We start from the raw sequence: 14,078 nt of genomic DNA, 5'->3' as shown, positions 1-14,078 counted from the left end.
TTTGCTCATTAGTTCATGTCAGTTAATGCTTTAAGTAATGTTAACGAATCAAACCTCATTGTAAAGTGTTAAAAAAATACTAAATGGTATCCTAAAAACATATTATTAATATTAAATCATTTATAGAGCGGATATGCAAAATGGCAACTGAAAAAGCAGTCAGTCTCCTATAAGGTTATTTTTAATAGCCATTGGCTCCCTAGTAGATTTTTTTAGTGTGGTGCTCTGCACAAATCATATCCTGACTTGTTAGAGGGCTGTCTGACCTTGCACAGGTTTTCTCGTTGAGCCGGAGACACTGCCAATGTAAATCTGCAACAAAAAAAAGAATTAAATCATCTTCTTTTATCGTCTGGAGCATAGAGGACCATCCACAAACACATGCATGCAAATGCAAATATTATGAATTCAATATAAGCTCTAGCTGTTGTGTATTAATTCACAATTGCTAATTTATAGCTTTAATTTGAGTTTTGTAAAGCACAATGCATCATATCTGTATAAAAACAAAGGTAAACATGTTCCATTCGAGCAGGCAGTCATACTCACCAGGGAGCTGAGGATTGTGGGTATTTCCACAGAGCCTCCTGGGCCATGGTGTAGAATCAGCGCATCATCAAGATTCCGGCCAATCAGCACAAGCGGAGTATATCACCATGGAAGCACTCAAGAAATCTGTTCTGAACACAATAAAAATTATGATTAGAAAATAGACAGCATGTGGACATTTTTACTTAATGTTTTTTCATTACGTCCATCCTTCAGCTAAGGTTAGTGATGTGTGAGTGTGTGTGTGGATCTTCTGGGACATCTCCTGCTGTGTGTGAAAACAGCATGGGGTGGAAATATGCATCTGGAGCGCAATGACAAAAATAAGTGTCAGGGTGGGGGCACAAACAGAAACACACACTCAATCTCAAGGGGAATCACCTAACCGTCGTGAATGAGAATGAAATCATTTTTCACTGCACAGATCAAAGGGTATTGATGTCTAAATATTACAACCAAAAATAACTAGGGCTATGTCATATATCAAGTATTTGTGATGGTTTCACTAACAATGTAAAATTAAGCAGCATCCTAAATGATTTTAACACTTTTTATTTAGCCATTAAGTTTCCTAAAGAGTATTTCATTAGACTGGCTTCATGATCCTTCCCTGTATCATTGACATGTATGAGTGATAAGATAAATGTTTTAATAGCTTGAGCATCTCTCATTTAAATGTCAGTTAATACACACACACACACACACACACACACTGACTGAAAAAATGACCTTAAGTCATTTCAGAGAAAATACATAAATATGATATATATAGAATATTGACAAAAAGTTTAAATATTAAGATATTTTATATAACTCAGCTGTAAAAATGACAAGAGGGTTTGATTTAGGATGGGAGAAAAAAAAGTGTATGGCAGACAAGATAAGCACTGAGATTTTGATTCAGTTTGCCATTTTGTATCCATGCATAAACTAGACCAGAAACAAACAGAAGTAGAGCAGTTCAGTGTGTGTGACAGTGTGGTGAGCTTTAATTAGAGATGTCCGACTGGTGGCTAACCTCCCTGAGATCGTCTATCTATTTTATCAATCCATTAAAATCCATTAAAAGTCTACACAACCTAAAATTTTATGCATCAAAAAGTACAAAAAGACATATGAACTGACCAGTTTAATCCAAGTCTTCTGACGAGACATGGCTGCTTTATATGATTAACAGATTTAATTTAGGCTATTATGCATATACCCACATTGATCAACACGCATACACAGAGCTTACACAATGTATTTTTGTACTTTTTGATGCATGACACTTTCAGTTGCATCGTTGATCTGAACGAAAACAGCGTATCCGTGTGACGCAGCTGACACAGAACAGCATAAGTTGTTTACGTCCAGCGGATATTCTCCAAAATGGCACCAGGGTGATGCGGAGGAGACGAATTGTTGAATAAAGTCGTTTTTTTTTTTTCGTTTGCACACACAAAGTATTCTCGTAACTTCGTATAAATGCGATTGAACCACTGATGTCACATGGATTATTTTACAGATCTCCTTGCTACGTCTCTGGACTTGGGAACATTTCAGTTGCGTTGCTGTCTATGGGAGGGTCAGACAGCTCTCAGATTCCATCAAAAATATCTTAATTTGTGTTCCGAAGATGAACGAAGGTCTTACGGGTTTGAAACGACATGAGGGTGAGTAATTAATGACAGACTTTTCATTTTTGGGTGAACTATCCCTTTAATGGATGAACGAAAATATTGAGAGACTATTTAAAATATCCTCATTTCATTTCCGAAGATGAACTCAAGTCTTACGTTTTGGAAAGATAATATCATTTACATTCTTGGGTGAACTAACGTTTTAAAAGTGCTTTTCAAGTAATAACATTTAAAATTTCTGTTTGATTCTCAGACAAAGCTATTGAAAGGCTTCCGAAGACTCGGAGCACAGCATATGAGCCACGTTGAATACTTTTATGGTACTTTTATAGTATTTTTGTCTTTTTAAAGGTTGGCAGTATAAATCACCACCACTTTCCTTATATAAAAAGAGCAGCTCTGGTATCCCGCTTTAACATTTGATTTTGCGCTGAAGAATAAAATAATGGCATAAAGGCACATGGTGATGACAATTTTCGTTCTGTGTGAACTATTTGTTTCACAACAATAATGTAATTCACATTCTATAAAATAAAACCTTTCAAAGCTCCATTGTTTGGAAAATTGTTCCCGCTATTGTTCCCTGGAATGTGCGTTACGGAATATTATTGCAGCAACTGACACTTCAGAGAGGACAGAATCCATCCACAGAAAGCTGCAGCCAGAATACACACACACACACACACTAAACAGAATGAAACACACATTTATAGCTCAGTTCTTTTCCACTCCTAAATTCACTTAAAGAAATGAATTCTGCAGCACTCAGAACAGACAGAGTTTGGCGTCTGGACACAACAGCTATAATCACAACACACACACCCTCAAATCCACTGGAGGCTTTACGAGGGGCAAAAAAGCAGGAATGTGAGGGAAAAATGAAGAATTCTTGGCATGTCATTTTCAGGAGGCTTTAATTACCCATCTGAGAAAAACACATCACACTCTTCTTTCATACACACACACACACAAATATACCTGTATCTCTGCAGGAAGAGGTGCTTGTCACATTCAGATGAGGTTCCTACCTGCAAAACAGAGAAACAGACAGTTAGTTTGTGAATTAACAGTGTGTGTGAGTCACATTAACTCAATATCATTCAACAGAAATGCCAAAGAAAGCATCAAGAATCAACAACTAAATACAACACAGACACTGATTGACAGTTTTAGCAGCTGAAAATAAAATGTTAAACAAACCACACAGAACAGGAGTAAATATGACCTGCTGAATAATCCAACTGTGCAAATCAAAAATAGAGAGCAGTTCTGTGAAGCACATCCCGCTGAGCGCGAGAGAAAGCGAGGGAGACGCTTGTGCTCCCAAACAGGCGGACTGGTTAGATTAAAGGACATTTATTTAGCTGCAGAAACAGGGAGGAACATGTATAGTCAAATCGGAGTTAACTGCTGCTCATAACTGCACATCTCTCTGCCCATGCCATAAAAGTGCATCCAATCAGTGTCATGGAAGAAAAAAACAAACAAAAATGCACATAAACATATACACAAAAAAACACAGATGAATGCTGGGAAAAGGGCAAATCAAGATCATATTTCAGAGAGACTCGCACACACACACAAGGCTTCATATCAAAGACTTGCTTTCCAGCACATTGCACTGTGAAAACAGCTGCCAAATGACATAGAAGAAAAAAGGGAGGAAAAGAAAGAGAGATATTGAGAACGAGTGCAAAAGGCTACAGAGAGGGAAAAAAGAAAGAGAAAACCCACGGCACTATGGGTTTCCATCAACATCTGTATAAACAATCTACGTGCATACTAGAAGCTTTGAGATGCACTTATTAGTTGGTCCCAGTTTGCACTTCTTTCAAAACACGTACACATTTACGCTGCCTAATTTATCTTGTTTCCCCCCATGCATTCTTAAAATAAAGGTTCCAAATAGGGTTTTACAGCTTAAAGCCATAGAAGAACCTAAACAAATCTAGAACCCATATGCTGATCTGAACAACTTACAAAGAAACATCAAGAATTGTTTTCTAAAGTTTGGAGTTCTGAATAAGGAGAGGGCTTTTTGGAAATGCCCAACAAGAAAAGGAAAATCACAAATGAGATCTCTTTAATATGCCAATATTAAAGCAATGTGATTAATAGAAGAACATAAGGGGAATTTTGCTCAAGTCTTCTGCTGCTTAGAAAAGAAGACCCCAGTCATCCCAAATGTGTATATTTATTCGAGATTTCAACAACTTTACGAAAAGACTTCTGCTTCTGCAACCAATAGTCTGGGATTTCAGTATCACATCTCAAACATTTATCATCACAGTGTCTCAAGACCAAATTATGTGAGATATGCTCGTATCCATAACCTACTATTAGATCTCATTCATTAGTGCTTAATGTAATATACATTATATTACAATAATTCATATGCTCACATTGCTCATATATATATATATATATATATATATTACAGAATTTATTAATCTTTATCCATATTAGTAAAAACAATTGTTCAATGTTTGTTCATGTTAGTTTAAAGTGCATTGACTAATAATAACAGATACAACGTTCAATATTAAATGCAGTACTTGAAGCTTTGTTCATTGTTAGTTCATTCTAGCATATTTAACTAATATTAACAAATGGAACCTTACTGTAAAGTGTTCCTTATAACTCCATATCAAGAAGTGTTTCATTTGGGTCTGCTTTACTTCTATTTTAAGAGACACATCTGAGATAAAGCTGATGAATCAGGGCTCCAGAATGCACCTAAAACAGTTGCATTTGCGACCAAAAATATTAATTTGCGTGTGATATTTTTGCTGAGATCGCCACTGCCAACTATACAAATTTACATTATGATTTAAAAAATTGCATGTAATGCCTTTTTTCCAGATTGTTTTTGCGACCACATCTTTTGTTAGTTTAATGTAATAAACTGAGACGATGTGCATCAAAGTTTTAGTGGAATAACAGTCAGTTGTGCAAAAAAAACCTACAAAGAGGAGCATTTTGCTAAATATATGCGCTATATTGCATATTCATATTTTACTTAACCTGTTCTCTACATAAGAAAGAATGCAAGGAGCTAAAGATAAAATTCAGCACCTCCTATTTAAATGCATGATACTAATGAAGATAAACAGACTGGATGTGTGCAAGACTATGACAATATTTATAGGATGCATTGACAAGGAGCCAAAACTACACTCATAGGCCAAGTGCTGCTGACATTATGGGCCTGATGTTGGCACAGATTCTGTGGAATAAACAATTCTTTGTGACTGTATATAGTTCTCAATTTGGAAAAGACGTTTAGAAAATGGATTAAAATGCTAATAAAGACAAGAAAAGATGAGACATAAACACATGACAGTATGACTTAATGCTAGTGTTTAAATAAATAAATAAATAAATAAATATAACACATTTATTCTGTGGCATTCTGTTTCTTATAGGAGCCAATGGCCCCTTAATTGAATTATTTTTTTTGAATCAGCCTGTAACTGAAGTCTCATGAGACCCCAAATGTTCTTCTGGGTTGCTGCAAACAACCATTAAAGCTGCAGTCCGTATGTTTTGCCTCTTTATTGCCATCTCTGTTTGAAACCTGCAATTGCAGTTATTTGCGGAATTATCTTCTTTACATGGGTTGTGCATCGGCATGGCTCCTCAGTGCAGATGAATCTAATGTTTTGAGGTGTGTGTGGGCTGTCAGTCAACGCACCAGTGTAGATATTCACTGTACTTCAGAATTACAGATACGTCTTGGAAGTATGTGCAAAAAAAAGAAGTTTAAGAAGAAATGTCATCTGAACAAGTAAGTGACATGTCTTCCAGTTTTTTTCTGACCAACTGAAAAAAAAAAAAAGTTTTACAATAAACCGTGTTACCAATGGTGATTAAATTTAATGATCGCAAAGTTAGCTCAGATCACATCAAACCGTGCAAATTATTATTATTGTTATCATTTTTTCTCAAATTGTTAATGTTAACAACATCAACATTAACATAGCCGGGACTCCTTCTTTATGTATACAGATGTGACATAATGACGCAAAGATGAACAACCCGGACCACTCAAATTAGAAAACATTTTTACAAGCTTACCGTTGTGATTCAGGCTAAGGTAAGGAGATAGTTTTGAACATTGATTGGTTATGTACTTGCTCAATAATTGATTTTGGATCATTTTTAACTAAAAAAAGTTACATAATGCAGCTTAAAAATTTGAATAAAAAATAATAATTTTTTAGTGCATACTTCTATTGTTTATAAATTAATTCTAATGACTATAAGATACATAGTTGTAGGAAAAGTTTCAGAAATGTTGTCCCCAAAAATACAGCTAAGTCAGAAATGCACACACAGCACTTCAGCTAATAGTCCGTATCTTCTGTGCTGCCGCTGATCAAAGAAGAAAATGCTGACGTACGTCAAACACAGCTGAGATGAAGGCTGCTTCTTCTGATGCAGTCTGCTCTGATCCTGCTCATATGAAGAGCGACAAGTATGCATAGATTATATCATCCCCTAATAACCACCATAAGATTGAACATGATGGAACATGATGGAACATCATAAATCAATGCTGTCACACCAGACAAACACACAGCTAAAGGTTATGTGAGAATCAGACAAGGAATATTCCTGACTGACTTTCTATGACAAATGTGGAGGAAAATCTGTTCACATAACACATACCAGCAATTTTGTTTAAAGGAAAAGTTTACCTAAAATAATAATAATAAGCGACCAAAATAAATAATGTGCTGGGTAAATAAGTTCAGACCACTCATTTGTGTACCGACATGGTTGACAGCTGTTAATGCAAAATCACTGTTTTAGATCAACTAATTGCAATACTGCATAAGATTTATGAAAACATAAATCTAGGCTATGCACTGCAGGTTTCAGAACAAAAAGCAAAACTGTGACATTTCATTCACTGGTGCCCTAAAAATGACAGCACACTTACTTACTTTCCGGCAACCCATCAACATAAAAGCTTGCTGATTTTAGGTTTGAAAATGTTGAAAATTCACATAAAAAATAAATAAAATAAAATGTAAATATTAGCGCTGTATTTTTAGGTGGACTATAAAATAATTATATTTTATTTAATACTAATTTTTTTATTTTAAAATATAATAGTATTATCGCACTTTATTTATATTTTTATTAATAAATAAATAAAGTGCAATAATACTATTACTATTATTTTATTTTTATAGTTATATTTAATGGGTCACACTATGTGCAGGGCGAGTACCAAATAAAATCTCCAGGTGCTCTCATGAGAACCAGACTGAAACACTTACGTGCATCCCTGATTATATAAAAGTTGTGAAAATGTTGTGGAGAGCAACCAGCACATTCTTCAAAATCTCTCCTTTTATGTATTACACAGGTTTGAAATGACATTCATTTAAAAAATGATGACATCTTCTATCATCAACTATCCCTTTAAGTCTATGAGAAATAGGGCAAAGAAGCAATGGAGTAGATAAAAGGCACGTAGCCTGGCTCAGGAACACACACGGAGGAGCATTCTTGTCCCTCTCACAGACAAACACATGACCACAATGTGTTGTGTGAGAGCCAGAGGCACACACAGGAGTTGAAATGAGCCCAAACCCCATTTCCTGCAGGAGACAGGAATTGGGGGAGGGAGATGGAGGGCGTCACTAAAAACCAGTCCATCCTCCTCAAACACGATCACTAATGCCAAACATCTGGAGTGGGCTTTCTCTCTCTCTCACACACACACACATACACACACAAAGAGCATGAAAACATGCAACTATTACTGCCCCAAACCTCTGTGGATAATGTTTCAGTGATGTTATCATGATGGAGGTGACATTCCACAACTCTGGTCTAGTGATGTCATAATCTTTGTCATATTCAAAGCCAACTCTCATTCAATAGACACTCAATATCCCAAAGTGTCACTTCTACCACTGTATCATATATGTATGGGAACTGACTGGCTCAAGCTAAAGCAGTGCTGATCATTTTTTTTCAGCTGGTTTCGACAACATCTTCATTAGCCACAAGAAAATTATAAATGTATAGTAGCATATTATATATGCACAAAAATATATTTTATATTTTATTTAAGTAATATATAAACCAGCGTAATTCACAAGAACAATGTGTAAAATCTCATGAAACAGCTAGTTTTTAAAATTCTACTATTAATCTGGGTAGGTGGGCAGTGAAGCAGAAGTGTACTAAGCTGAGTATGAGACATGGCCACCATACTTCCTTCATGTAAATATATTCAAAGACAGACTCTGACTGTAGGACAGTAATGCTTTGTTACATTTTGATCCTTCTTATAGTAACCTATTCACAAACAGTTTTCACCAATAAATGAATAAACAAACACATCTGGTATAGCATAGATCATTTACCTCTTAGTTATAGGTTTGATATCTTTCAAAAGTTTGGGGTCTTGAAGATTTTTTGAAAGCAGTCTCTTATGCTCGCCAAGGTTGCATTTATTTAATCAAAGACACAGTAAAACATTTCTAGTTGAATATATTGTAAACCATATATTTTATTTTACATTTTAAATGTATTCCTATGATGGCAAAGCTGAATTTTCAGCATTATTACTCGTCTTCAGTGTCTCAAGATCCTTCAGAAATCATTCTAATATGCTGATTTGCTGCTCAGGAAACATTTCTTATTATTATCAATGCTAACAACAGTTGTGTTTCTTAATATTTTAGTGTAAACATATGTTTTCATGATTCTTTGATGAATGCAAAATTCAAAAGCACAATGTTTATTCAATCTAGACTTTTTTTTGTAACAGTGACTCTCACTTGTGGTCAATTTAATGCATCCTTACTGAATAAAAGTAAAAGTAAAAAAAAACAACAACAACAACATAGAAACATATGGTTTTGGTTTAAAATAAATAAATAAAAGCATACATTAAAATCAATCATCTTAAATTCCTCCACTGAATTTAGGCATCACAACATACTGTAAAGTGTACAGTATAAAAGATTGAAACTATATATTTTGAAATGTAGTAATTTTTTTTTTGTCTCGTTATATTCTATATTCACATAGAGCCCCTTAGCAGGTGCAGGATGCCTGTGACCTCAACACAGCTCGAAGCGGAGCGGATGAACCACAATAAACATGACTTACAAGCCATTAGAGCAACATCAACACACACACACACACGACAAGGAGGCTGAAAGGAACTTCAGCTAGACACAACACAGAGTGTAACAAAAAGAGTGAGCTGGCCGGACACATTGTGTGTGTGTGTGTGTGTGTGTGTGTAGAAATAAGCATGTTCTATAATAGCCAGCAGGATGGGTCCATTGTTCCCAGCATTTCCTCTGAAAAACAGTCAAACTAAATGCAAAAATGTGTGTTGACCTGTGGACATAAAACTAAGCATTAACAAATCACAGCAAAGTCTCAATATTACATAAAACAGCTTATACAGGGCTTATCTCTCCTTTTCTCTCTCTCTATTTTACTTCTGTGAAACTCCATAACTCCTGATCAGATTGTATAGCAATATATTTGTACTAATAGCCATTAAAACCAGCAATCTGCAGTTTAACAGGCCTTTGGCCAACAGATTTTCAAACCACTCTGTAGATTACACAAAGAGGAAGTGCCGAAAAATAAGCAAGCTAACATGCTGTACAATCTATATCTATATCTTTTATTGCATCTATACATTTTAATCTATGCATAACAACAGAAAACAAAAATAGCGCAGTAGTCCCCAGATGCCATGTTCGTTATTTACAAAAATAATCTTACAAATTATCAGAAGTAATCACACTGTCAAAAAAATATATTTTTCAAAGTTGTAAATAAAAAGATCATTGGAGTACATTTTACAAGAAAATACTATTTCAGTTTTCTTCTTCTAAATTTCACATTTAATGCAATGTGTTACTTGCAGTTTCTTTGCAATTGTGAAATCAATTTCTGTGAAATTGTTTTTAAAAAATCCTACACCTTTTTTTTTTCAGTGTACTATACCAACTTAATGTTTTATTGTTGAACCACTGTGGTTTGGACAACGGAACTTACTATGGTTTTGAAAAACAGTTGTGACTAGTTAACATATCCAACGATGCATCATACTATGGTAGTTAAGCAGCAAGTTACAGTAATTGTACCAAAAAGTACAGTAATTGTGACTTTTTATCTCACAATTCTGATCGCAATTGTGACTTTACATCTTGCAATTCTGACTTTTTTTTTAGCATCATAAAGTCCAATTCTGAGGGAAAAAAGACTGACTATTTCCTCGCAACTGCGAGAAAAAAGTCTGAATTGTGAGAAAGCGTTAGGGATTTGAAGAAATCCCTGTTAATTTGGGATCTTTTGGGACTGAAGTAACCACCAGCAACTACCCAGAACACCCAAGCAACTGTATAACGTCACCCTGGCAACCACCCAGAACACTCTAGCAATATATCGTGATATCAATTTTGGCCATATCGTCCAGCCCTACTCTAGCATTAATAAAACATCTTGATAATTCAGTGATCCTCTTGCTTTTGGCTTGATAGGTGAATATGAAATTTCAGCAGCACACATGACCGATGTATAACATACACGCACATATACTCATACCTTTGGACCTGTTAGGTTTTTGAGAGTGCATTGCTTTGAGGCATGAAAATTAGCATAAAAATTACCATCTGTGCCTGACAGCCTTGACAAAACATACACACACACACACACACACTCACACGCAACTAAGAAATATTGGAAATGCAGATTTGCTTTCATGTGCATATGTAACCTGCATCTCACCTCATAATTTTGTCAAAAAAAACACTAACAAAAGAAACAAGACGGACGTTGACAGAGTTTGTAGACAGGAGAAGACTGAAGAAGCCAAGGAACTTTCTAGAAGGTTAATGTGCAGCGCCTGTGTTTGTGCGTTTCACATCTCCAAGCCAGACATGCCTGACATGATTTCAATTCGGTACAGCAGATGGAAGTTTGAGCAAGGAGAGGCAGATAGAATAATATACAAATTCATTCAGAAAAACAGCATCAATATGTTTGCATTTCTCAGAAAAGCATGAAGAAACATAAGCCTGGCTGGCTTTCAACTGACATGCCAACACACAATCACTCTGAACAAACACACAGAGGAATGAAGGAGTGAGTGTGTACTCAGGCCCTGTGAAAACATCCACAGGAAATAGGAAGTGATGTCAGGCTTGTCAATAACTGTGACCTTTCATTTCAAGGGAACAGCGAGTTGAATTAGCAGGCAAATAAGCATTTTTCTGTTTAATGCCAAGAAGAGGTGTGCGATAATTATCATCTACGATAATATCGTAATTGTTGTTTTAAGGATGTGTGAGCTGACATTATTGAGTATGTCACTCAGTTTGCAAAAAACAAACAAAAATTTGAAAGTCCAAAAGCATTAACTGCTTGATTAAGCCTATTAGAATGCAGTTAAAATGCCACTATAATTCAAATTATGAAAGCAAAAAATATTCCTGTATAGGTTTTGCTTTTTTATATTTATAAGATATGATATAGTTAAGTAATAACATTACACAAGCAAGAGTGCCATTTTCCTGAATATTAGCACACGAGCGTGATCGCAAATGTGATATTGAATTTATACAACAGTTCAACAAACAAGAAGTTGATATTGAGTGAGTTACACTTTAGACACATTATTGTCTGTTTTTTTTCCTGTTTCACCAACAAAAAGAGCTCCAAAGAAAGTCGGAGCAGAGCATTTGTGCATCTCAGAGAAACTGGGTGTTTCCTTCCTAAATGAATCTTTTTTTTAATGAATGAGGGATTCAGTGTGATTCAATGATCCAGTCATAAAGAATATCACTTGCTTTGTTTCTAAATGAATCAGTTATTCTGAACGAATCGTTTGAATGAATGATTCAACAAATCACTCATTAAGACAGTCTGGCGGTTTTAGTTTCATATTTATTTATTCATGACAGGCCTGAACCAGCCAAGGTACCAGCACAAAAACACACTCAGCAAAATACTGTTGAATTACTGTTATCAAAAAATCCCAAATTATATCAAGATATCATTTTTGATCAATTTCGCACACCCTTAACGCCAAGCAAATAATGCAATCCAACTCAAACACACATACAAACTTGGGGTAAATGGTGAGGAGAAGATCCATATATATATCACCACATGAAAGACAGTCCATCTTGTCCAAATGGCTGTCTGCTTCCAACAGCAACAGAGAGGAAGAAAGGAAATGAGAGAGAGAGACAGAGAATCGGGAGCAAGAAATTAAAATACAAGCCTCCTATTGTTAGGCTGGAATAGAAAACAGGCGTTTGCACACACACACATACACACACAGTGGGAATGAAACAGCACTTTTATAATCCTGAGTCAAGCCCAAGGCAACTGTTAGTCAGATGAGAGGAGTGTGATAATGTCACACACACACACACACACACACATTATAAATGATCGTGGCATGGTCTTACACCCCTTCTGTGGAAAGCAGGATTGATTACGGATGAATGATGAGTCTGGCTGCTCCCTCCTCAGTTCTCTAAAGTTAGTCTGAGGGCAGCATCCCACTAGACAGTTTTTAAGCCGATTTTCAGTCGTAAGCTTTATTTACACAGTGATTTGAGAATCAGAGGGAGGTGGTGCACGCAGCCACATCTCTCAGATACGATCCAAACTTTTATTCAGCAAACACAAAGCCACATATGGTAAACGTTGATTGCACAGAAGGGACAAATACACAATCACACACATTAAAAAGGTAAATGTACTCTATAAATGTACATAATTTTAGTCAATAGTTTATGTTCACATGGTACTCCTGCTATTATTTCCCAAAGCTTCACATTTTTTTATGCTAAATTGGGCCACTGAACTATGTGACAATCTGACAGGAAATTGAAGAGTGCTTCCTTTTATTTTGTTTTAAAGATTTTTTTTTTTTGGCATTTTTACCTTTATTTAGACAGTACAGTTGGCCAGGACTACGCTACATGTCGGAGTGCTGCCCGCTAGGCTTTTGGCTCTGGCGAAGGCCTTTATTTTATCTAAAATGGTTGCAAATGTTAAAAAAATGCAACAATAATTTAAAATCTAGTCATTGTTGGTTGCGGTAGAGAAAATTTTGTACACATTTATATGTGGTTTTATTAAATGTCATCTCGTATGGTGGTTAATATACTGTTTCGCAAACAAATAACATTTATGAACCTGCTCTTTTTAATGAGTCAGTTAAAAAGATTCTCAAACTTGAATTAGGGTTTGGATCAGACTCAGTCAGTGAATCTATTAGAGTCATTACTGACTCCCTTCAACCTGATCTCGTGAGAAAATGCAACTATTTTATGTTTAGCTAAATTTGTGGTGGATTTCGTATGCATGAGTAAGAAAATGTATCAATTTTTGGGAGAAAAAAAAACAAGCAAAAAGGTCCACCCCAGGGGCCTGATGTATAAATGTTGCGTACGCACAAAATGGGCATGGAAATGTGCGTACGCAATTTTCCACGCACATATCGGGATTTATAAAAAATAAACTAGGCGTAAATATGTGCACACCGTACGGACACTCTAGACCATGCGTACGCACTCTTTTACTGGAGGGAGCGAAATAAGGAAGCAAACAGAATGATTTTAAAGTCTGTTTTACATTTGACATACATGTTTAGATTAAATATGACACTCTGAATAATGAAATTAAGCACTGAAATTTCATGAAATTATTATCCAAATTACAACATTTTTATATTAATTTAAACAGAAATATTTGCAGTGGATGTGCTGCTTTCGAACAATTTTCCTGTGGTATGCTATTTAATGTTTTAATCACAGCGAGGATTGCTTGGCGCATGACAATTCCGCTTTATATTGTGTTCTAAATAGCAAAACTCATGTTCTGAGAAAATACTTTTGCGTG

At 35.5% G+C, this 14,078-nt stretch overlaps 1 protein-coding gene across 1 annotated transcript in view; it reads right to left on the bottom strand.

Moving 5' to 3' along the window:
- The window catches only part of LOC107750455 (amyloid beta A4 precursor protein-binding family B member 2-like), a 45,981-nt gene that overhangs the window by 25,995 nt on the left and 5,908 nt on the right, over positions 1 to 14,078 (bottom strand). The window contains exons 2-4 of the mRNA XM_016565825.1: positions 3,150 to 3,199; positions 550 to 680; positions 267 to 312 (exon numbers count right to left, since the gene is read on the bottom strand). The gene's annotated coding sequence lies outside the window, so the exon portion shown is untranslated. The remainder of the gene's footprint in view (positions 1 to 266; positions 313 to 549; positions 681 to 3,149; positions 3,200 to 14,078) is intronic.

Source organism: Sinocyclocheilus rhinocerous, unplaced genomic scaffold (assembly GCF_001515625.1).
Source record: "Sinocyclocheilus rhinocerous isolate Xijiao unplaced genomic scaffold, SAMN03320098_v1.1 scaffold1, whole genome shotgun sequence".
NCBI classification, from domain to species: Eukaryota; Metazoa; Chordata; class Actinopteri; order Cypriniformes; family Cyprinidae; genus Sinocyclocheilus; species Sinocyclocheilus rhinocerous.
The sequence above is the reverse complement of the archived record's forward strand: the minus strand, read 5'-3'. Positions and strand labels throughout refer to the sequence as shown.